The sequence below is a fragment of the Quercus lobata genome, chromosome 4 (assembly GCF_001633185.2).
Source record: "Quercus lobata isolate SW786 chromosome 4, ValleyOak3.0 Primary Assembly, whole genome shotgun sequence".
NCBI lineage: Eukaryota > Viridiplantae > Streptophyta > Magnoliopsida > Fagales > Fagaceae > Quercus > Quercus lobata.
In genome coordinates, this window is record NC_044907.1 from 26,841,030 (window position 1) to 26,863,599 (window position 22,570).

At 39.6% G+C, this 22,570-nt stretch overlaps 1 pseudogene; it reads left to right on the plus strand.

The window, feature by feature from the left end:
• The first annotated feature begins 1,863 nt into the window (after positions 1-1,863).
• LOC115987899 lies at positions 1,864-19,575 on the plus strand (annotated as a pseudogene).
• Positions 19,576-22,570: the final 2,995 nt, after the last annotated feature.

The window sequence follows — 22,570 nt, forward strand, 5'->3', positions numbered from 1 at the left end:
GAGGGTCAGGATCAACCAAGACGGACTATATAATAAAAAGGAAGGTGCGCCAAAAAGGGGGGTTGGGAAAAATGGCCAAAAACCAGAGCCTCCCAGCCCACCTCCAGGAGAAAGACTCCAGGGATGAAGGAAAACCGAAACTTGTACGAACACCACGAAAAACCCACCGCCTGTCGATCAAGGCCTAGCCTTCCAAACCCACGCTCTACAAATGATATTGTTAGGGGCCTTTTTACGTGCGAACCCGACACTGTTACGGTCCGCCGCGAATCGCGTCCTTACATTTATTTTTAGAGAGAGTTTTATTTATTAATTTTGGAATCAAATGTTAGACCATATCATAAATATCCATTCAAGTAAGTTATTGTGTACAAAAACCAAAGAGTATAGAATTAATGAACATAAAAATATTTAAAAAATAGACAATTTACACTTTCTACCTAATAACATTTTTACAAAACTTTTTAAAAGAGTTAAAAAAATATATAAGAATGCCTATCAATAATTTAAAAAGATTATTATACTATGCATTTTAATGTGTATCTTTTAAATATATCCATGCATATGCATGAGGTTACAAGCTAATTAACATTAATAAGCCCTAACTACTTTCATTTCAAAATTGATCAACCCCAAATCATGATCTAATTATTCAAATTTAAAAGATAATTACACAAATTATTCATTGAATAATTAATATTTAACAATCTAATTAATCAAATGTGTACAACCTTATCATAAGTTGTAGTCTTAGCCAATCGAATTATAACATATCATTAATTTCAAATTGATTATAATTATAACCAAATCAGAATTAATTATTTATAATCACATATAGTCGAACTTAATTTGTGAGAGTACATCTTGGCCATTAAAACTTAATATGACAATAACTTTTAATCCGATGGTACGATTAAGGCTCGTGACTAGTCATTTGGATTGTTACGACATCATGATCACTTTGATGATATGACATTAATGATCTAACAACTCAAATTAAGATGCTAATTCCGGGTATAAAATTACTATTTTGTCCTTTTATGAAGTTAAATACGAGTTGCAAAATTGGGTGTTAACATAATTGCAGGTCATGTGAATTGACCTACTTATGACACGATTCTTATCATATTACTTTTAGGTCAATCCATTTATGATCCAAACCTGTTGAAACCTAATCCTAACTCATAAAAACCTAAATCGTATTCGTTTTGTGTTGCCAAACATTGACACGCACATATATATCCCTCATTTTCCAATATTGTAACTTTTACCTATTGAATTATTTAAAAAAAAAAAAAAAACTTTTATTAATGGATGCCATTAGATCATTTTGTAATTAACTATTTAAAAAAAATTAATATCACTTTCATGCAAAATATAAAAAATGTGTAAAAAAAAAGGCAATTATTTGTTTATTTTCATATAAAAAGTTTATAAAATAAAAAAAAATAAAAATAAAAACCCACCATTTTTTTTTAACAAATCTCCAGAATTAAATTAGTAAAATCAAATCAAATAATCACTAGATTCACGCATTGATCAAACCGCGCATTCAACTGAACCCAGACAAAATCACTATTGCCAAAAGTGGAGGTCCCTCAAATAAAATTATAAAAACTAAAAAGGAAAGTTCGAAACGGACAGCATCATTGCGATCACAAATTCGCAACCAAGAGAAGAGACCATATATAACCATTTCACGCGCAAAACAACACACTCGAATTTTCCGATATGAATACTCAGCTCAGCTCAGCGCAGCAATACGATACGAGATCCCTGATTTTGAAGACCGAAATTTGAAAAATCTCGGAGTGGTAGTAGAATAACAGTAATAAAGATAGATCGAAAATTGGAATGAAAAAGATGGCTCCGGTATCAGCTTTAGCGAAATACAAGCTGGTGTTTTTGGGAGACAAGTCCATCAGCAAAACCAGTATCATCACTCGCTTCATGTACGACAAGTTCGACAACACCTATTTGGTCCATTTTGCAATTTTTTTTTTTTTTTTTTTGAATGAATGTGATGTAATAGTGGTTGAATTGAATTTTTAGATTCTTCGTGATGTTACAATTTTGTGTGTGTTATGTATGATGCTATGATCTAGGTGGTGTTGTGAGGGCAATGCTACAAATCAAATTCATTGAGCAAAATTGCATTGGCATTGAGATTTTTACTTGACTTGTTCAAAATTCAAATTAGAATTTAAATGATGCTAAATACTTCAACTAGAAATGAGTATTTTGATGCTTCCTCTTCTTGCGTAATAGAGGGTTCGACTAATTTAATTCATGGGGGAGGAGGGAGCATTGCTCCTAGAGCATCGAATAAATTTCTGCCAAAAATGCGGGATCTATAATTGGGGTGCATCCTTATGTGAGAGGACGATGTAGTACAAAGTGAGGGGGCCATCTCAATAGCTTGAACCATATAATGATGTTGAAATTAATGTAAGATTTGTGATCTTTGGACATTTGTTGTGAGTGAATTTAGCAGACATTAGCTTTTCAAAACTTGCTTTAAGAATTGCGAGATGACACGTCTCTTGCGATCCTAATTTTGCTATTAATTTTTTTATTTAAGGAAAAATAATATCATTCAAGAAAGGATAATGAGTTTCATCATGGTCCGTTTGGATTGAGGGGGAGGAAGGGGGAGTAGAGTAGAGTAGAGTAGAGTATATTTAGCACAAAATTAGCTTATTTTTAACTAACTCTACTCTACTCCCCTTTACTCCCCCTCCTTCCCCCCCTCCATCCAAACAGGTTAGACTTGTTTATTGTTTGTTATCTTATATGTGTTATTAATTGATAACCAGGCTACCATTGGTATTGATTTCCTTTCAAAGACTATGTACCTTGAAGATCGAACCGTCCGATTGCAGCTTTGGTAAGATTCTTAATTTAAAGGGTGTGAGAGTGCCTTTTTTATGAGACTCAGGCCCAAGGATCCCGGGCCTAAATAAGTTGTGGTTTGGTGGACCGGGCCTTGATTCACCGCAACTAACAGGCTGTTTAAGAATCAAGTAATGCACAGGGCATGCTTCCTATAATACACGTAAAATGACAAGCAAGGATATTCGTATTGAAAGACATATCAAAACAGAAAGTTAAATGCAGAGAACAGGATCAACAAAAGAGCACAAAATAATGTTATAAGGATCTTTAAATCAGTGAGACATATTTCATTAATATTTTCTTTGTTATGGTTACAGTATGCTCACTAAGACGTGATACAAGGTTCAATCATGCTCAAAAATTACAGTCTTGAATGGCTATTTCAACCTTCAAAACTTGCAAAGTTTGATCCTCTTTGAATCCGAGTATGTGCAATAGTGGCTTTTACAGGATACCAGGAAGCAATGTTATTAACTTTCCCTCAGTTTTTCTCTTCTTTTACAGAATTTTATCGATAGTTTTTCACCTCTCCCAAAAATCTCTCTTTTCTTCGTAACCTCTCCCTCCTTTTATAGTGAAATTCTGGAATCCCAGGGGAAACATTGGTTCCCCTATTTTGTCTTATGGTTAACAGAGCATGTGCCGTGCCCATCACTCAGCAGGTTCTATTCCCTGTTTTTTCATTCTTCCCCTCTTTTTAGCTTTGATTCCTTTGAAAGTCCATGGCTGGTTACCTATTTCGGGATGTGCTGAGGTCATGCCCTTCTCGATCTCACCATTTGGCAATTCTCCCTTTTTGCCTTTTTTCCCATCCCGGCGGAATCCCATTCTGCTGATTTGAAAGTCGTCCATTGCCATTCCCCTTTTCGTACTTCTCCGTTCTGGTTCCCCGAGGCGCTTCCCACTTGCGCCATGAGAGGTCGCTGGTTATTTCCTCTTTTTTTGCTAGGTTTTTTGGTGCTTGTGGCTTCTACTCTGTTTCTTATTTTCTTTTCTTGTCCTTTTCTTTCGAACTATCTTAATCTTCCTTTGACTGTGCTTATGCGCCTGGAAGGATCCGCGCCTCTTGGTGGTTGCTGAGGATCCTGGCTATTTTCTTTAATCTCTTGCCGTGGGTTTCTTTTCCTTCTTGATGCTTCTTCTTTTTCTTTGGGCTTCAAGCCTCTTGGGCCTGCCATTTCTTCTCTTTCGTGGTCCCCTTGCACCTACTTCCTCGAGCTTTGTTTATTTTCTTTTGGGCTTGGTTCACTTCTTTGGGCTTAGGCACTGTGATCTTTTTTAGACCTCAACATTTAGCCCCCCGAGCTCGTGGGTTGCCTAAAGCCCAGCATGAGTAATTCAGGTTTTCTAAGATTTTCGTAGGATCTTCTTTTTAATTTCCCCTGGGTTCCGTTCTTTCTTACTCAGGATCCTGGCCTTTCCTGCTGCTTTTTGGTCACCTTAGTCCTTTACTATGTGTCGTGTTCTCTCATTTTACAGTTTCCTCTTTGCACGGGACGTGGCAGTTGAGTATTTGGGGTAGAATTCCTTTACCCACTTTTCTCGTTTCCCGTAACTTCCATTAATAACCGCTAATTAATCTCTTCTTCAAAATTAAATTTTTTTGGAAACTGGCGTGTCTTTCCATACACTCTCCAACTGCTCTTTGCGCCTTTATTGTGGCTGTTTCACATTATCACTTTGCTTCTTTGAGTCTTTCATTCTTGGGTCTCTTTTTTTTTTCTCTGTTATTCTCGTCTTCCCCTTTTTCGTTCTTTCAATCCTTTTTTCTTCTCATTATTCACAATGTTCCAATGGCTTCTTCTTCTTCCCAAAAAAGAAGAGAGTGCACCCCAAGCCCTTCTGAGGGCGAAGGTTCTTCTGGTTCCGCTCTGAGTGATTCTCACGAAGTTACTGAACGTCCGGCCTTCCCTTTACGGGACCCCTGGTACTCTCCCAGTCCATTTTTTCCTCAGGTATCTCATGGTGAGGCTCCTCCGTCTCCTCATGCCTGGATGTTTTTTGGTCAAGCGGGTTTTGCTGGTTCCGCCCAGGTTCCAGACCCTAGAGAGATTTTTGACCTTCAAATTAGACAAGGAATTCGAGAGGTGGTGCCTATCTTTTTTGATTTTGTCCCGGAAAAAATCCAAGGCTGGCCCATCTAGGTAGACAAGGAATTGTCTAATGTGGAGTTTGTGGGTCGCCTGGAACACGCTGGTATCCTAAAAGCAGTGGCAATTTCCAGAAATCTTGAGGGTTTCAGAGACCCCAAGGGGCTCAGGCATCTGGTACGCCGTTGGTGCCCTTCCCTTCCTGCTTTTTTCTTTTCTGTTGGTGAGTTGACGATTACCCTGGAGGATGTGGTTAATAACTTCCTTCTCCCGATGTTTGGTGATGAGAGTCCCTTTGATATTAACCTTTCTAATGAGGATCTTGTAGTGTAAGATAAGTTGTTTGGCCATTTTGGTGGTCGTACTGCCTCTTTCGATGGTAAACCGGCTAGAATAGGGAGATGGATGATGACCTTTTCCTGTGAGAAGAATAAGGAAGTTAGGTGGGCTGGTTTTCTGGCATTTTGGCTTAGCAAGTTCTTGTTCAGCGAGTTCCCTGGGTATGGGGTTAAGTCTTCATTTTTTCCGTTAGCAATCAAGTTGGCTCGAGGTACCCAATATCCTTTAGCCCCTTTGTTTTTAGGCTATGTTTATTCTCAATTGGATCAACTTCATGGAGATGAGGCTGAGAGTGATTCTTGTTATGTGATTACCTCGTCTCTTCACTGTGCTATTCTTTAGATTTTTATGTGGGACCGTTCTGCAGCCACTTTGGCTAAGTGTAGGAACTTGAAGTTTGTAAAGGATAAATTCCAAGGATCCCCTGACATAGTGAAGGGTCTTTGTGGTAATTTGACTGATACTTTTCCCATTATTTTTCGTTGGATTAGCTTGAAAGGTGGTGGCCTCAATCTTGTTGAGTTATTTGATCAAGCAGGGAACTTATGTTGGAGATCTCCTCGTGAGTTTGGTCCTGGCTTTGCGTGTGATTCTGTGTTGTCTTCCTTTTTATCTTCTATAGGTAATACTTTTGACCTGCGTCGTGGTGATGAGGGCATTCTGGCTTATCTTGCTTGCATTAGCCCCTCTTGGCTTCCTGTGCCTTCTTTGAGTGGTCCAAGATATACCCATTATTCAGCACACCGAGTGCTCCGGCAGTTTGGTTTTGACCAAGACATTCCTCCAATTTTTAAGGACATAGTGCCGTCCCTTCCTTCTTTGGATCCTTTCTTAAGGCTGCAAGCCTTTTCTTATTGGTCACGGAGGAGCCCCCAATTTGTAGTACCTAACTCCCAGAGAGGAGTTTTTGCTTCTAGCGGCTATACTGGTTATTGGAGAAGAATACAGAAGTCTTTTGTCGATTATGTTGGCTCTGGTTTAGTTCGGGAAAACCCAAGTCTTGGTATTGCCTCTGCTCCGACATCCCATAGGTGTTTATCCCTTCCTACTGCTGGGATTGTTTCTGCTGCCGTAAGCAGCAAGACTGGGTTTGCAGAATGGCATGCCTCCAGGGGAGGTTGGGTGACTTATGCACAAGATTTTCTTGGAACTTGGTTGGGTTGCAGTCTCATTATTGGTACTTCCTCTGGAGTACCTATTAAGAAAGGTGCAGTGGAGACAATAGGTGCTGTTACCACTTCGGGTAAAGGCAAGGATGTCAAGCCGAAAAAGACGAAAACAGTTGATGTTGAGGAAAGTACAGAGGGTGTGAAGACTAGTCCTGAGACGAAAAGAAGAAAAACTGGGAAGTTTCAGACACATTTGGTATCCCAAGAAGACAAGGAGGTCGGACAACCTTTGGCTTCAAGGACTCGGAAGAAGACCAAGGTAGAGTCTTCTTTTTCCCAGGTTCCTGTGACTGCTTCAGTCCATGGTTCTTTAGGATCTTCTGATTTTGTATCCCAGCCCCCCTTAGGACCCTCTGGGTGTACTCGTAGTAAGCAAAAAACCTCCAGAGAATCTATAGAGAGAGAGAGAAGGGCAAGACCTCTTTCCTTCTTCTCTCTTTTTCATTTGTTCATATTGTTGCAGTTACTTCCTCTTTGCTGACGAGTGATTGTTTCCTTTGCAGTCCAAACGCAAGTTTGATTTCAAGAAGGGCAAAAGCCAATCTTCTGGTGATGACGTGGTATGTATTTTCCTTGTTCATGTTTCTCCGTTTGTTCTGGTACTGTGTTGTTGTGTCACCCCATTGTCTTCACTTATTACTGCTTCCCCTTTCTTTCTTTTTTTAGGTGGAGGTGTCCCCTCCTATGACCGGCAAAGTTCTAGAAGAAGAAACTGTTACAGCCCTTTCTATTGCATTTCCTGTTATGGAGGAGGAGCCCCCTAGTGGTGGTCTGGCTGAGGAAACCAGGCAACCGATGCAGGGTGCCCAGGCTTTTCAGGATCCCGAAGCTTCTAAGATCCCTGCATCTCAAAGTCCTCAGCTTGAGCGTACTACTAGTCCCATCAGAACTGTGTTTCCTCAAACATTGTCAGTTAAAGAGACTTTGGGAGACACACCTTTATCCAAAAAAATAGGTGAGTCATATTTCCCTTTAAAATAGTGTTTCATCTCTATTTCTCTTTGTTCCTCGTTCTTTTGAATTTCTTCTTTCCTTTCTCCTTAGTGTGAGGTCTGCTCCTAGTGTTACCTCCTCCTTGGAATCAGAAAACTCAGAAGGTGAGTGTGAATTGTTTCCACTGTGTTCCCCTTTTCTTTCTTTCTTTCCCTACCCTCTTTTCTTTTTTTCTTCTTCTTCATGGCGAATCCCCCTGCATCTCTTCCCTCCTTTAGCCATTTTGCCACAGGTTCTTCATCCTTTCTTCAACTTGCTTTATGTCCTTTCCCAGAATCTTTGAGGAAATCAGAGGATCAGGAGGAAGAGGCTCTGCCTCAAGAAGCTGGTGTTGGTTCGCTCTTCTTTTCTTTTCTTTTCTTTTTTTTTTTTGTCACTCCTCTCCTTCTTTTTTTTTAAGACTAAATTTGTTCTTCCTTTCTCTTTTCTTTTACGAATGTTGATACAGGCCTTAGAGATTCTGAGCCTGCTATTCCTGAGGGAATTGTGAGATCTGTTCAAATTGCTGATCTTCAGTCAAAATAAAAGACTACAAGTTTTTCAGTCTCTGCAGGTGGGGACACAGCGATGGGGGATGCTCCGGGAGTGGCTGTCCCAGATCTTGATTCAAGGCTTTCCTCCTTCCTAGCTCGTTTTGACCTTATGGAGTTCAACAGTCTTCCTGCCAGCCACTTCTACTCTTTTGGGTCTTCTTATGGCAGCTTCCTGCGTTTCTCTATGCCGTTGAAGGCCTGTCGCTGTTAGAAAGTTTGCTTAAGAGTCACAGAGATTTCACCAGTGGTTTTAGGGGAGGCATTTTTCTGGGTAATATTTTGATGGAGTTGCTATGTGCTGGTTTCGTTGAGGGATTCTTCTGTGGACTCTTTATCTGAAGAAAGGCTTTTGGAGTGGAGAAGGGTGGTCCAAGACCTTCTAGAGGCCAAGTTCAATTTGTCTTTTTTGCTGGATCACTTGCGCCTGTTGGCCTGCATGTTGTTTCAGAGGCAAACCTCCAGGAGCATAGATGTTGAGATTGTTGCTGCTGAGGAAACTTTGGCTCATGCTCACAAGGCTTTACGAGATTTGAAGGTCAAGCGGCAGAGGATTCTTTCTTCTTCGACTATGCCCGTCATTCCTCCAGATGGCTCCTTGTTGGCCGGCCTCATTCCTTAGCTTTCTTCCTTTTTTTTTTAGACCCGTATAAATAATTTGGGGTTGTATAAGTTTCTTTTTTTTTTTTTTTTTGAACACTGCTCTCTTTTTTTTAGCTTTGTGTTTGTGTTTCAAGACTGCTTCTAATTTCTTAGTATGTGGATTTGCTTTTCTCTTTGATACATTGCCCTCTTTTTTGATACATGTTCTCTTTTTTTTTTTATACATGACTTTTCTCTTTTCTTTCCTAAGTCCTGGACCATGGTTCCTACAGACTTCACTGTAGGTTCTGGACCAGATACCCGGTGGTTACTTTGTTGTGCAGATACTGAACTGGGTACACTAGGTATCTTTTCCTTCTTTTTTTTATTATTTTTTTTATGTATATTTTTGAGATACGGTCCCAGTTCGTGAACTTTGACAGGTTCCCCTTTTTGCCAAGTGCTAGGCTAGGTATCTTGGGCATTTTACTTTTGCCTGTGATCCTAGACCTATGCGCTTGGAACTGTCTGTGGGGTATTTGAAATCATCTGTGAGGTGAATCCTGAGCCATGTGTAAAAGGGTATTACATACCCTTTTTTTTTTTTTTTTTTACTCAGGTATCCTTCCTTAAATCTGTCCAAACTTGGACTTTACAGTATTTAAAAAAAAAAAAACTCAAATATTGAAGAAAATGAACTTCATTAAAATATGGTCATCTTTTAAGGAATATAGAGAAAATCATTTAATAGAGTACTGACCACAGAGTGTCAATCTATCATAGGTTCCTGAACAAAATCATTTAGACGAGAATTCATGACAAAAGCTAAAAGAAATAATAAGAGAAAAATAAAAACACTTAGCGGGTTGTGAAGCTGGCAAAAGGATCCTGACATGCTGAGATCCCTTTGTCCTTATGTATAGTATTGTTTCAGCCATTTACCGTTTATGGGTTCTGTCAGGACTGTCCCATCTTCCTTGGTAAGGTAGTAATACCCACTTTCATGGGCTGCACTGATGATGTAGGCTCCTTCCCATTTTGGGGTGAACTTGGAGGGTCCTGGTAGGTTCCTCCTTACGTGCTCCGTCATCCTTAGTACCAATTGCCCTTCAGTGAACATCCTTGGGCATACTGCTTGTGCATATGCTCTAGTCATTCTTTGCTGGTACCTCTGGCTTCTTTTCTTGGCTAGCTCTCTTTCTTCTTCTACCCCTTCCAGATTTGCCAGCCTTCTTTCATTGTTTGCGTTCTCATTTTCTTCTTGGCTTTCTTCAAGGACTACCATTGGTGTAGGAATAACTAATTCCACGAGGCTAATAGCTTCTGTTCCATAGACTAGGGAAAATGGTGAGAATCTTGTGGCTGTCTTTGCAGAGCTCCTACATGCCCAGAGTACATCTGCCAAATGATCACTCCATTTCCCTCCGTACTCATGCTTCATCTTCTTAAGGATCTTCAACATCACTCTATTGGTAGCCTCAGCTTGGCCGTTTCCTTGTGGGTAGTATGGGGTAGACCTCCCATATTTGATGTGTTATGCTTCAGTTAACCCTTTCATGTCTTTGTTTATGAATGGGGTCCCATTGTCACTAATCAATCTTCTGGGGATCTCAAACCTTGTAATGATGTGGTCTCAAATAAAATTTGTTACGGCTGCTCCAGTGGCCTTTTTCAAAGAGATGGCCTCTACCCATTTTATAAAGTACTCGATGGCTGCCAAGATCCATATGTAACCATTGGATGGAGGGTTTATAGGCCCTATGAGATCAAGCCCCCAAGTGTGAAAAGGCCATGGTGTTGTCATATCCTGTAGAACATTTGGATGAGTGTGAATTGCATCTCCTAGGACTTGGCAAGCGTGACATGTTTTGACTAGCTCCTCAGAGTCCCTTTTCATTGTTGGCCAGTAGTATCCCAACAACAATAATTACTTGTACAGCCTTCTTTTCCCTAGGTGACTCCCACAATCACCGGAATGAACTTCCCTGACAACTTCCCTAGCTTCTTTTGGCCCTAGGCACCTTAGGGGATCCCCACTGTATCCTTTTTTGAATAAGATGTCGTTCTGTAGGAAATACTTGTCCGCTAGTTTCTTGAGCTTATGGGCTAGTGTCCTGTCAGTTGGCAGGATCCCCTGAGCCAGGTATTCTATGAATGGAACTCGCCAATCTTCTGCGACAAACACAGTATAGCTTTCTTCCTTATCTATTGCCAACCAACACTCCTGACATTTTTCCTGTATAATTGCTGCCTCCCTGTTCATATTTGACCAGTAATACCCCAAGCGTTGCATCCTTCTATATAGGTTGATTTTTTCTGCAACTCCACAAGCTTGGGTATGTAATTCTTCTAGCTTCAGCTTTCCTTCCTTCTCGGTGATACACCTGGACAAGATTCCACCTGACAGCCTTCTATACAATTCCCCTTCTATTTGAGTGTAATCCTTTAGTTCTTTAATGTTTCCTCCGAGTCCTGCCTTTTTCATCTTTTCTTTGACTTCGCTCCTCCAATCCCACTGTTTGGACTCTCCGGGGTACATCCATTGGAGGATCCTTACAATAGAATGTTCCTGCCTTCCTATTTTTATCAGCGTGTCTCTCCCTTTGAATGGTATTTGGGATCACAGAGTCGCGAGCGCATCAGCAAACCTATTTTCACTTCTTTGAGTGTATTCTATGCTAAAGGTCTGGAATTCCAACTCCAGCCTTTGTGCCCAAGTTCTGTAGGCTGCTAAGCTTTGTTCCCGTAACGCGAAGTCACCTTTCACTTAGGAAACTACAAGATTGGAATCTCCCAACACTCTCATATGCTTTACTCTTATACTTAGTGCTATAATCAGCCCAGTTAAGTATGCCTCATATTCAGCTGCGTTATTAGAGCACGAGAAACCAAGCTTGAAAGACAAGGGTATGGTGTCCCCATTTTCACAACTTAGTACGATTCCTACCCCATTTGAAGTTGTCATAGCTGACCCGTCAAACCTTATGGTCCATTTCTTTCCTGGGATCTCTGTTACTGCCACCTCACCAGGGATTTCTTCACTCAGCGGGCCTTCCTCCTTTCCTAGGAACTGAGCCAGCAAATCTGCTATAGCCTGGCTTTTGACAGCTTTGGGAGTTCGAATGCCTATTCATATTGAGAGAGCAAGACTAGTCATTGTGCTATTCTTCCCATGAGAAGGGGCTGGTGTAGGAGTGCCTTTATGGGGTAGGACTTGGTCACCAAAAGGATTTGATGAGCTGAGAAGTACCTTTTTAGCCTTTGGGATGAGTAGATGATTACTAGGCAGGCTTTCTCTATTCTGGGGTACCTGGTCTCGGTATCCTTGAGTGTCCTACTTACATAGTAAACAGGTTGCTCATTCCTCTGGTCGTCTTCCTGTGCCAGCAAAGCTACTATTGCCAGGGAATTTGATGCTAAGTATAACAACAGAGGTCGCCCACGTACTGGTGCCTGGAGAGTGGGCAAATGATTCATGGTGTACTGAATTCTTTGTAAAGCCTCCTGTTGTTCCGTTCCCCAGGTAAACTCAGTTCCCTTTTTCAACAGTTTGGATAAACCTGTCGTAACTGAGGCCAAACCAGGCACAAATCTCCTAATATAAGAGACCCTTCCCGGGAAGCTTTTGAGCTCCCTCACGGTAGTCGGCCTTCTCATCGTGGTGATGGCTATGGCCTTAGCTGGATCTACACTTATGCCTTTGTGATGTACCAGAAACCCAAGGAACTTTCTAACAGACACCCCGAAGGCACATTTCATGGGGTTCATGCGTAGTTTGTACTTCTTGCATCTTTCAAAAACTTTCATCTCCTTATGTATCATGTCATGGAAAATGGCTGTCATGGTTCGCTGGTACGTAGCCCCCGCATTTTTTAGGCCAAAGGGCATTACAGTGTAGTAAAAGTTCCCGATTGGAGTTCTGAATGCCGTCTTCTCTGCATCTTTGGCAGCCATGCGGATTTGGTTGTACCCACTGTACCCATCCATAAATGAGAACATTGAACTTCCTGTAGCTGAATCTACAAGGAGGTCGATATTAGGTAAGGGGAATTCATCTTTAAGGCACGCCTTGTTCAGGTTGCGAAAGTCCACGCAACAACGGATCTGACCATTTTTCTTCTTCACAGGTACAATGTTGGAAAGTCATTTTGGGTGTTGGATGGGTTTGATAAAACCAGCTGTTAGCAACTTTTTGACCTCTTGAACTATTTGAGCTTCTACCTCAGTGTGGAAGACCCTAGCCGGTTGAACTACTGGTCTCATTCTTGGGTCCACGTTAAGAGAATGAACTACCAATCCTGGGTTTAAACCAGGCATTTCATCATAGGTCCATGCGAACAGATCTTTGTATTTTTGAAATAAGGTTACCAATTGTTCCCTTTCTTGTGCCACCAACTGACTGCTAATGAAGACAGGCTTTCAGGATCCAGACTCGGTTCCTAAATCTATTTCCTTTAATTCTTCCTCAAGCTGAATCTGGGCTTTCTTGACTAGTTCTTCTGAGATTTCTTCTTAGGTCATCATGCAGCTTGGTGGTCCGGGGCCTTTTTGCATAATGCATTCAGGTCCCGCGCACTTTCACAAATGGTAGATTAGCCTCCCTCCAGGTTCTCGCACCACCATACATTCTTGGGATCCTGAAGAGTTGAGCTCCCTTTTTTGTCTTTTTCTTTCCAGAAGGTTCCTCAGGTCACGAGTGCCCCTCCGTCCTTCTTCTTCTTCTAGGATAGGTGCCCCTGGAGTCCCCAGGGCGGGGCTCTCATCATCTGGCTCTAACTCATCATAGAACATCGTTTCTGCAAAGTTTACTTCTCCCTGACTGAAAGAGTTACGATTGGCAAAGATTCTCATGGGCCTCCCATTCAGTCTCCCTTTAATGCATTGATGGAACGTAGATGGAATAAGGCGATGTTTATGAAGCCACGGGCGTCCCAACAACACATGGTAAGATACTTCTGCATTAATCACATGAAACCTTGTCAGGGCTACTATTGGCCCTACCCTTAAGGCTAGCTACACGTATCCTTCTGTTGATTCCACCGACCCTCCAAATCCTGTTATTTCCATGGGAGCCCTCAGAATCCTTCTGTCAACTAAGCCCACAGCTTTCAGGGTACTCAAGGCTATGAGATTGAGTGACGCCCCTATGTCCACCAGTGCTCTTCTGATTTAGACACCATTTATGGTGGCCATTAGATAAAGGGGCCTATGGTGGTCCAGGTGTTCAATCTCCATGTCTTCATCAGTGAAGGTTATTGCATTGGTTGTCTCCAGGAAAGCTCGACTAGCATGTGACTCTGCTGTAAAGTATTTCATTCTTGAATTTGCTACTATGCTCATGAGAGACTCTGTGGCCACCCTTCTTGCTTCTGGCCCGAATCCTAGTTGGTTAAATAGTGACTTGAACTTGGGATTCTTCTGGAAGGTCCTGACTGTGCTCGGGTGGAAGGATCCTTCGGATTCTCCTACTTCTGCCGGGTTCCCATGGATTACTACTGCTACCACCCCTTTTCCTTTGTGGTTAGGCAAGGGGTTTCTTTGTACTTCTGAGTGAGTTACAGGGTTCCTTCCCTCAGCTTTTTGTGGAAGAGTCTACGAAGGGTCCAGCAATCCTTGGTGGAATGCTTGACATAATTGTGGATTCTGCAAAATAAAGGGTTCTTCCTTTCTTCTTCAGTTGGTGGCCTGGACACAGTAAATGGCCTAACAACTCCATCTCCGATCCATTTGTCTAAGACATGGTTTAACTCTTTAACTGTACATGGGATTACTTGTGGTTCCTCGAACACCTTCCCATCTGGCCTCTTCCTTTTCTCTCCTACTGATGTTGTCATAACTTGGGACACGGGCATCCTTTTTGTCCTCATAGTTTGTACTGTCCTTCTGGTCCTCTGTAACAAGTCAGCAAACTGTATGATACACAGATTTTCAAGGTTGAGCTTGTAATCAAAAAACATGTTGGCTATACAGGTTTCCACGAGCTCCTTCTCTTCGTGGTCCCCATAGCAATCTAGGGACACATCTTCAAATCTTTTAATGAACTGGACAGGATCCTCTCCAGGTCTCTGCCTTACCATCTGAAGGTTCTGGAAAGTGATCTTGTCCTCATCGGGATAATATTTGGCACAGAATCTTTCCATCATTTCATCCTAGGTTTTGATGGACTCGGGTCTCAGCGTGGTGTACCAAGTGTATGCCCTATCCACTAAGGATTTGGCAAATTCCCTTAGACATAGTTCTCTGTCTCCTACATAGGGGCCCATAGTGTGAATGAACCTATTCACATGTTCCATAGCACTTCCACTTCTTCCATCGAAAGGATGGAACTTTGGGGGTTCATACCCCTTAGGGTATAGTTTGCCAAGAAGTTCTGAAGGAAACGGGGGATCCCAAGAGAATTGCTTAAGGATCCTCGAGAGTTCTTCCCTTTCTTGCTCCAGGAGGGTACTAACATCTGCCAGTGTTAAGTATTGGGGGTTGGCTCTCCCTCCCACTGCTGATCCTCCTTTTGGCTACGTTCCATCTTGGTTACCAGCAGGGGGAACATTGTCCCTGATTTCCTGTGTCCTGCCTTCTTTGAGAAGGCGAATTTCTTGCTCCAGATCCTTCAACATTGCTGTCATCTTGCCCATGAGGTCTGGTTCCTGCCTTGTATGTCTTTGTCCTAACACAACCTCCTGTTCTACCAGGGGTACCTCGCCTCTTTGTCTGGAAGCTACCTCGTTTTCTCCCACAGGCTTAGAGGCTGTAGGTGGCACATTAGTTCCTTTGCTGTTTCTTTGTCTTGAAAGCATGCTCTGTGAAGGGATTGCTTCTTCCCTCTTCTTTGCCCAGTCCCCAGTGGAGTCGCCAAAATGTGAGAGTGCCTTTTTTTGTGACACTCAGGCCCAAGGATCCCGGGCCTAAATAAGTTGTGGTTTGGTGGACCGGGCATTGATTCACCGCAACTAACAGGCTGTTTAAGAATCAAATAATGCACATGGCATGCTTCCTATAATACACGTAAAATGACAAGTAAGGATATTCGTATTGAAAGACATATCAAAACAGCAAAGTAAATGCAAATAACAGGATCAACAAAAGAGCACAAAATAATGTTATAAGGATCTTTAAATCAATGAGACATATTTCATTAATATTTTCTTTGTTATGGTTACAGTATGCTCACTAAGACGTGATACAAGGTTCAATCAAGCTCAAAAATTACAGTCTTGAATGGCTATTTCAACCTTCAAAACTTGCAAAGTTTGATTTTCTTTGAATCCGAGTATGTGCAATAGTGGCTTTTACAGGATACCGGGAAGCAATGTTATTAACTTTCCCTTAGTTTTTCTCTTCTTTTACAGAATTTTATCGATAGTTTTTCACCTCTCCCAAAAATCTCTCTTTTCTTCGTAACCTCTCCCCCCTTTTATAGTGAAATTCTAGAATCCCAGGGGAACCATTGGTTCCCCTATTTTGTCTTATGGTTAACAGAGCATGTGCCGTGCCCATCACTCAGCAGGTTCTATTCCCTGTTTTTTCATTCTTCCCCTCTTTTCAGCTTTGATTCCTTTGAAAGTCCATGGCTGGTTACCTATTTCGGGATGTGCTGAGGTTATGCCCTTCTAGATCTCACCGTTTGGCAGTTCTCCCTTTTTGCCTTTTTTTCCATCTAGGCAGAATCCCATTCTACTGATTTGAAAGTCGTCCGTTGCCATTCCCCTTTTCGTACTTCTCTGTTCTAGTTCCAGAGGCGCTTCCCACTTGTGCCATGAGAGGTCGCTGGTTATTTCCTCTTTTTTTGCTGGGTCTTTTGGCGCTTGTGGCTTCTACTCTGTTTCTTATTTTCTTTTCTTGTCCTTTTCTTTCGAACTATCTTAATCTTCCTTTGACTATGCTTATGCACCTGGAAGGATCCGCGCCTCTTGGTGGTTGCTGAGGATCCTGGCTATTTTCTTTAATCTCTTGCCGTGGGTTTCTTTTCCTTCTTGATGCTTCTTCTTTTTCTTTGGGCTTCAAGCCTCTTGGGCCTGCCATTTCTTCTCTTTTGTGGTCCCCTTGCACCTGCTTCCTCGGGCTTGGCTTATTTTCTTTTGGGCTTGGCTCACTTCTTTGGGCTTAGGCACTGTGATCTTTCTTAGACCTCAACAAAGGGATTGTGAGGTATTACTGTTTCATTCATTTTTTTCATTGTTGAACTTATTTGAATTGCATTTTCGAAATGTTTTCTTTATTTCCACATATTAAACATCAAATTTTGAAATGTTTGATAGGGATACAGCTGGACAGGAAAGGTTCAGGAGTCTCATTGCGAGCTATATTAGGGATTCCTCTGTGGTAGTTATTGTGTACGATGTTGCAAGTATGTTCTTTGACTCATTTCTTTTTATGTTGTGGAAACTTTTTTTGTATTTTGGGGTCTCAATCATCCATTTGCATATCCTTGTTCTGTTCATGCATCATAAAAAATGATTGAAGTTAATTGTAGCATCTTGCACAAAGGCACTGGTTCATATCAAACTCCCTTTTTTTTTTCTTGACAAGTATAATAGCTCACATCAAGCTTATGAGGCTGCTTATCTGGGAAGCACTGACGTGACTGGAAGGGTGCCACACCGGCGTCCGATGTGGGGTGCGGCCACCGACGATGCTGCCCGCACGTCGGTGCCACGTCTGAGTTTTTTTTTTTTGGGGGGGGGGGATTCGCACCGATTCGGGCCGAATCGGATCCTATTGGCCAAATATCGTTGTGTTTCAGCCGGAAAAAGGAAATCGGCGGTAAGAAAAAAAAAAACTGAAAATATCGGTGGAAATAGACGCTGTCACCGTCACAATTTCACCAGCCATAACCCCTTTCTTCTTCTTCTTCTTCGTTTTTTTTTTTTTTTTTTTTTTTTTTTTTTTTTTTTTTTTTTTTTTTTTTCGCCTGAGCCGTAGCCTGTTTCTTTTTTGAATAAGTTTTGTTAAATGCCTTAACATAAAAGGCTAGCTTTATTTTTTTATTTTTTTTGTGCCTAGCCAAACACATGAGCCACATCTTCCCTTTTTCTTTTCTTTTTTAATGGGAAGTTACACCTATTAATACCGCCACATATATCCTTTATTTTGTTTTTGGGCTAACCAAATACGTGAGCCACTAAGCCACATCTTTTTTCTATTATTTATTGATGGGAAGCCTCATCTTATTTAATACTTCTATCAATAATTCAAGTATCAAACTATTTTGTGTACTTATTAATATCTATTTATTTTATAATTATATGAGTTTTCTATTATTATTATATAAAAAAACATGCTTAGCAATATATAAAATATATAAATAAAAATATTTTTAATAATTTTTTAATCGCTGCACCCCATTGCACCTGCATCTTATTTTTTCAAAATTTGCCAAGTCCCGCACCCACACCTACACCCGAACCCGAATCTGAAAACGCACCCGTACTTCATAGCTGCTCATTCAAAAGCTTAATAGTTTTGCGCCTAATGTTTTTAAATTGATTAATTGAGTTTTATATGTTTAGTAAATTTTGTAATGATTTTAGGCACATTTTTTCTTTAGACAGACAGTCCTTAAATACTTCCAAATGGATTGAAGAGGTTCACACAGAGCGAGGCAGTGATGTCATCATTGTACTTGTTGGCAACAAAACAAATCTAGTGGAGAAAAGGTATTGATTATTACCTTGGCTGCAATTTGTTTTGGATAAAGTTGATTTCCTGTGTTATTTTCAATTTCAGTTGGTCAGACTGTTCCATGATCAAATGCTGACTATAGAAATGACACTTCAATTCCTCTACTATATTTATGGTTACTTCTTACATTATTCATTGTGAATGGTAGCAAAATCAGTTCAGTTAGAAGTGAAGCCAGCTAGAAAGACAAAAATATAAAAGTCTTTCACTGGCAAAAAGTGAGGGGAAAAAATGACGGTTTTATGCTAACTTTGAGCTCTACATTTACTGCAATTATGCTCTAGAATGTCTTGATATGTATGCCTGTTTAATTTTTGCTCTTACATTTTTTATATCCTTGCCTGACCAAATTGAGGTCTACCTTAATTCCTACATTGTTAACTCTTAACTACTATTGGCAAATGACATACATACACAATTTACAAAGTTGGTAATGGAGAATATCTTTTTCATGTACATGGATGCTAAGGAGATCACTTACAGTTCAAAGTTTCCTAATGGATATTTTTTCAATGTTAGTTATGCTTATTGTGGTTAATGTCTGTTGCATTATTTTGTGCTTATGACCTGGGCATCTTGTGAATGGTTGGACAGGCAAGTTTCTATAGAGGAAGGAGAAGCCAAATCTCGTGACTTGAATGTTATGTTTATTGAAACTAGTGCCAAGGCCCAAGGCCGGCTTTAATATTAAGGTAAGCATTTAGTTTCCTCCACTTTGGATAGCTACTTTATACAAATGTTAATGGCTTGATGCAAGAAATTAAATACACATTATTTTGGTTGGGTGCACTTCAAATTCACTGCAGACTTCATTTTTGGAAAGAAACAGGTTTTAGTGAATTATGCTAATGATCTGACCATCAAAGGTTCTGCTATTTGCTCTTTCAAACTGTGAAATTCATTTGTTGGTCTCTTTTCAATAAGGAAAATATTCTAGATAAAGTTCATACATACTCGATGGTTACAGCAGCTGTTTCGTGCTTTAGCCGAATTTCAGGTCTCCTAAAATATTTCATGTCTGACCAATCATTTATGTTATAATCTAATTAACACAATGACAACATATGATTATTTCTTTCCCAGCAAAATAAAAACAAAAAAACAAAAAAACAAAAAAAAACCCTCTTATGTAATCTTCTTTCTTGTTCTCAGGCACTGTTTCGGAAGATTGTAGCAGCCTTACCTGGAATGGAAACACTTTCTTTGACCAAGCAAGAAGACATGGTTGATGTCAATCTTAAGTCTAGCAATGCAGCTGCAACGCAGTCCCAACCACAGTCAGGAGGATGTGCATGTTGATACATGCTATGGACCTATGATCCAATTTCTTTGCCCCGTCCATAATGTCTTATGAATCATATCATGTGTCTGTAAAGTCCTCGTTGTCCTCTTTTTGTAGCTTTGTCCCCTTTTTTTGGTTGCTAAAGGATTTAGTTGCCATTTGGCAAATTTTTTGAAAATACTCATTTTCAGTGAACTAAACTACAAACTCTTATTCTAAAAGTAATTATATGCAATATAAATGTTTGGGTCTATCCTTTATTCTGAAAGAATCTTTATGTTATTTTAGGCATGTGTTAAAAAGGTGACTTTTCCTACTCCAATATACAATTTTGTCACCTAGTTCTTGAGCGTAGCCCTTCCTCGCCCAAAAGTCACAACCGTTAAGTGCATGTGACTACTTCACTTGAGGAGCTTGTAACATTGTTGATTACCCATTCACCCTTCCAAGGCTTAAAGTTTTAGCTATTGTCATCCCTCTAGTTGCACTGATTGTCCTATGCACAAGATGTATGTATTCTCACTCTCATAATGTTTAATGTACAAATTCCAAAGCTATATGAGATGCACATGTTGTGAGGAGGAGGATGTATAAATTAGATGCATGAAATGGTTTCTTTTGGTTAAGTTCATTCTTAAAATTGACTTTTGGAGAGATTAAGAGAAGTATGCAAAGCCAAAAAATTCATGATGAGCTCATAAAATACCTTATGCCCTCCACTGGCATGATAAGAAGTTAAAATAAAATTGTGAGGCTCCTGTAAGGTTGTAATAGCTTTTACAATTTTTACCAAGGCTTTAGGATGGTGGATACTCATCCCTCTAATGATGACCAGAAGATAAAAGTTAGACACAGACTTCAATAATAAAAGTGCTTGAAATTGTTATAAATAAATTCATTCAAAGATAGTGATGAGTTCAATTGACTTAAAAGACTTGCCACAAAGTTAGAGGTCTAAAATTCAATCTATCATTAGGCTTATACCAAAAAAAAAAACTTTTTGAGCATGGTTTTAAAAACAAAATTGTTCAATGAAATAGAAAAATGAGTGGTTCAAGATTTTTAAGTTCAGTCTATAATAATATCATAATTAATTTGATAATTATTTGAGTTACAAATAAATTAATTAAAATTATAAAATTAGAAATGTTGACTAAAAAAATAATATCTTGAGAAATTTAAACAACTTTTAAATGTATATCACATTAACTGATGAGAAAAGTGACACTAATTGATGACTCACTTCTCAATTTTCTCCTAATTTTCTTCTAAACTCTTCACTATTTTTCAATGAGTTTTCTCCTATTTATTCTCCTATACTCTTCACACTCTTGTGGATATTCACTCTTCTCCTATGGGTACTATTAGGGTTCGCAATTCGTGTTTGCGAGTTAGGTTTGTGTCATGTTGAGCTATAAGTATTCGGCTATATGGGTTGACCCGAATCCGACCTGTTTAGTAAGCGTGTCAAGAACCTCAACCCTAAAACAACCTGATTATTAAATAGGTTGACCCGACACGGCATGGTTAACCTGTTTAATTCACAAGTCATGTAAAGGTCAATACAAATTACTCGTTTAATAACCAGTTTGATTAATAGGTCATACCAGACTTGAATAACATGTTATCAATTCTTATATATCTAAAATTAAAAATACAATTACAACTATAAATATAGTAATAAACATATAATTACAACAAAAAACTAAGCAATAGTAATAACAAAAGCTAATATCTTTATAAGCAAAATAGGTCAGACAGGTTCGCATGTTGAACTCGAACACGACCCGTTTATTAAATAGGTCAGTTGTGTTGACCCGAATATGACTTGAACTCTGTCATGACCTATTTATAAACAGGTTAGTCGTATCGGGTTTGTGGGTCATGTTAGATTTTTTTATGTCAGATTTACAGGCATGAGTTTTCTATATGTGTAGAATGAGTTTTCTCATATTTAAATATGAGAATCTTACCTAACTATTTGATTATATTTGTAAACTCCTAGTCAATGTGTACTCTTTCTCCTAGAAATCACTTGAAATAGGAATCTTACCTCCTTCACTCACTAAACTTTCTCCTGTGAACAAACTATTTGATTATACATGTAAACTCCTAGTCAATGTGTACTCTTTCTCTGAAATAGTGAGAAATCACTTGAACAAACTATTTGATTATATGTGTACTCTTTCTCACATTTAAAAAATAATCTCCTATTTAAAGAGTTTTGTGGCATGAATTTTCTATATGTACCGAAGTCAAACTTGATCAAACTCCTTCATTTTTTATGTGAGAATGCACTTGATAGTTAATGCACTGGATAGTTAATCAATTTATGCAAAGATAATTGTTGTTTCTCAAAATTTTTTCCACTAGTCATATTGGGTTTGTGGGTAGTGTTAGATTTTGCCAACCTCCTATTTAAAAAGTTTTGTATGAGGTTCCGAAGTCCATATTCTCATATTTTTCCCTTTCATACATATTCCTCTCAGTATTATGTATGTTCCGAAGTCCATATCTTGTATGAGGTTCCGAAGTCCATATTCTCATATTTTTCCCTTTCTTCATTTCAGTCCTAATCTTCATATTCTCATATTTTTCCCTTTCTTACATATGCCTCTCATATTTTTCCCTTTGGTGGTCCTCACGGTGGTAGTGTAGACTCTTCTCATGTTTCAAAGTCTTTCAACTCTTCTCCAACATTATATTAACCTTGTTTTTATCATCATTAGCCAATGTGGGATTTCACTCACAAACTGGATCGCTTTTGTTTTCCCACTTTCTTAGTTGTTTGTGATATTTTCTTAGGTTGTCTCTTTTACATACAAGAGTGCATAGTGAAATATTATCGAGCAAAGGTTTCCATACACAATATATAGATTCTCAATTTTGATTAGCAAATGGACACTAATGACTTTGTATTTGTCTTTCTGTGCTTCTGAAACAGATATTATGACGTGTGCTGCATGCAAGATCATGAAAAAGGGATGCAAAGATGATTGTTGTTTCGCAGAA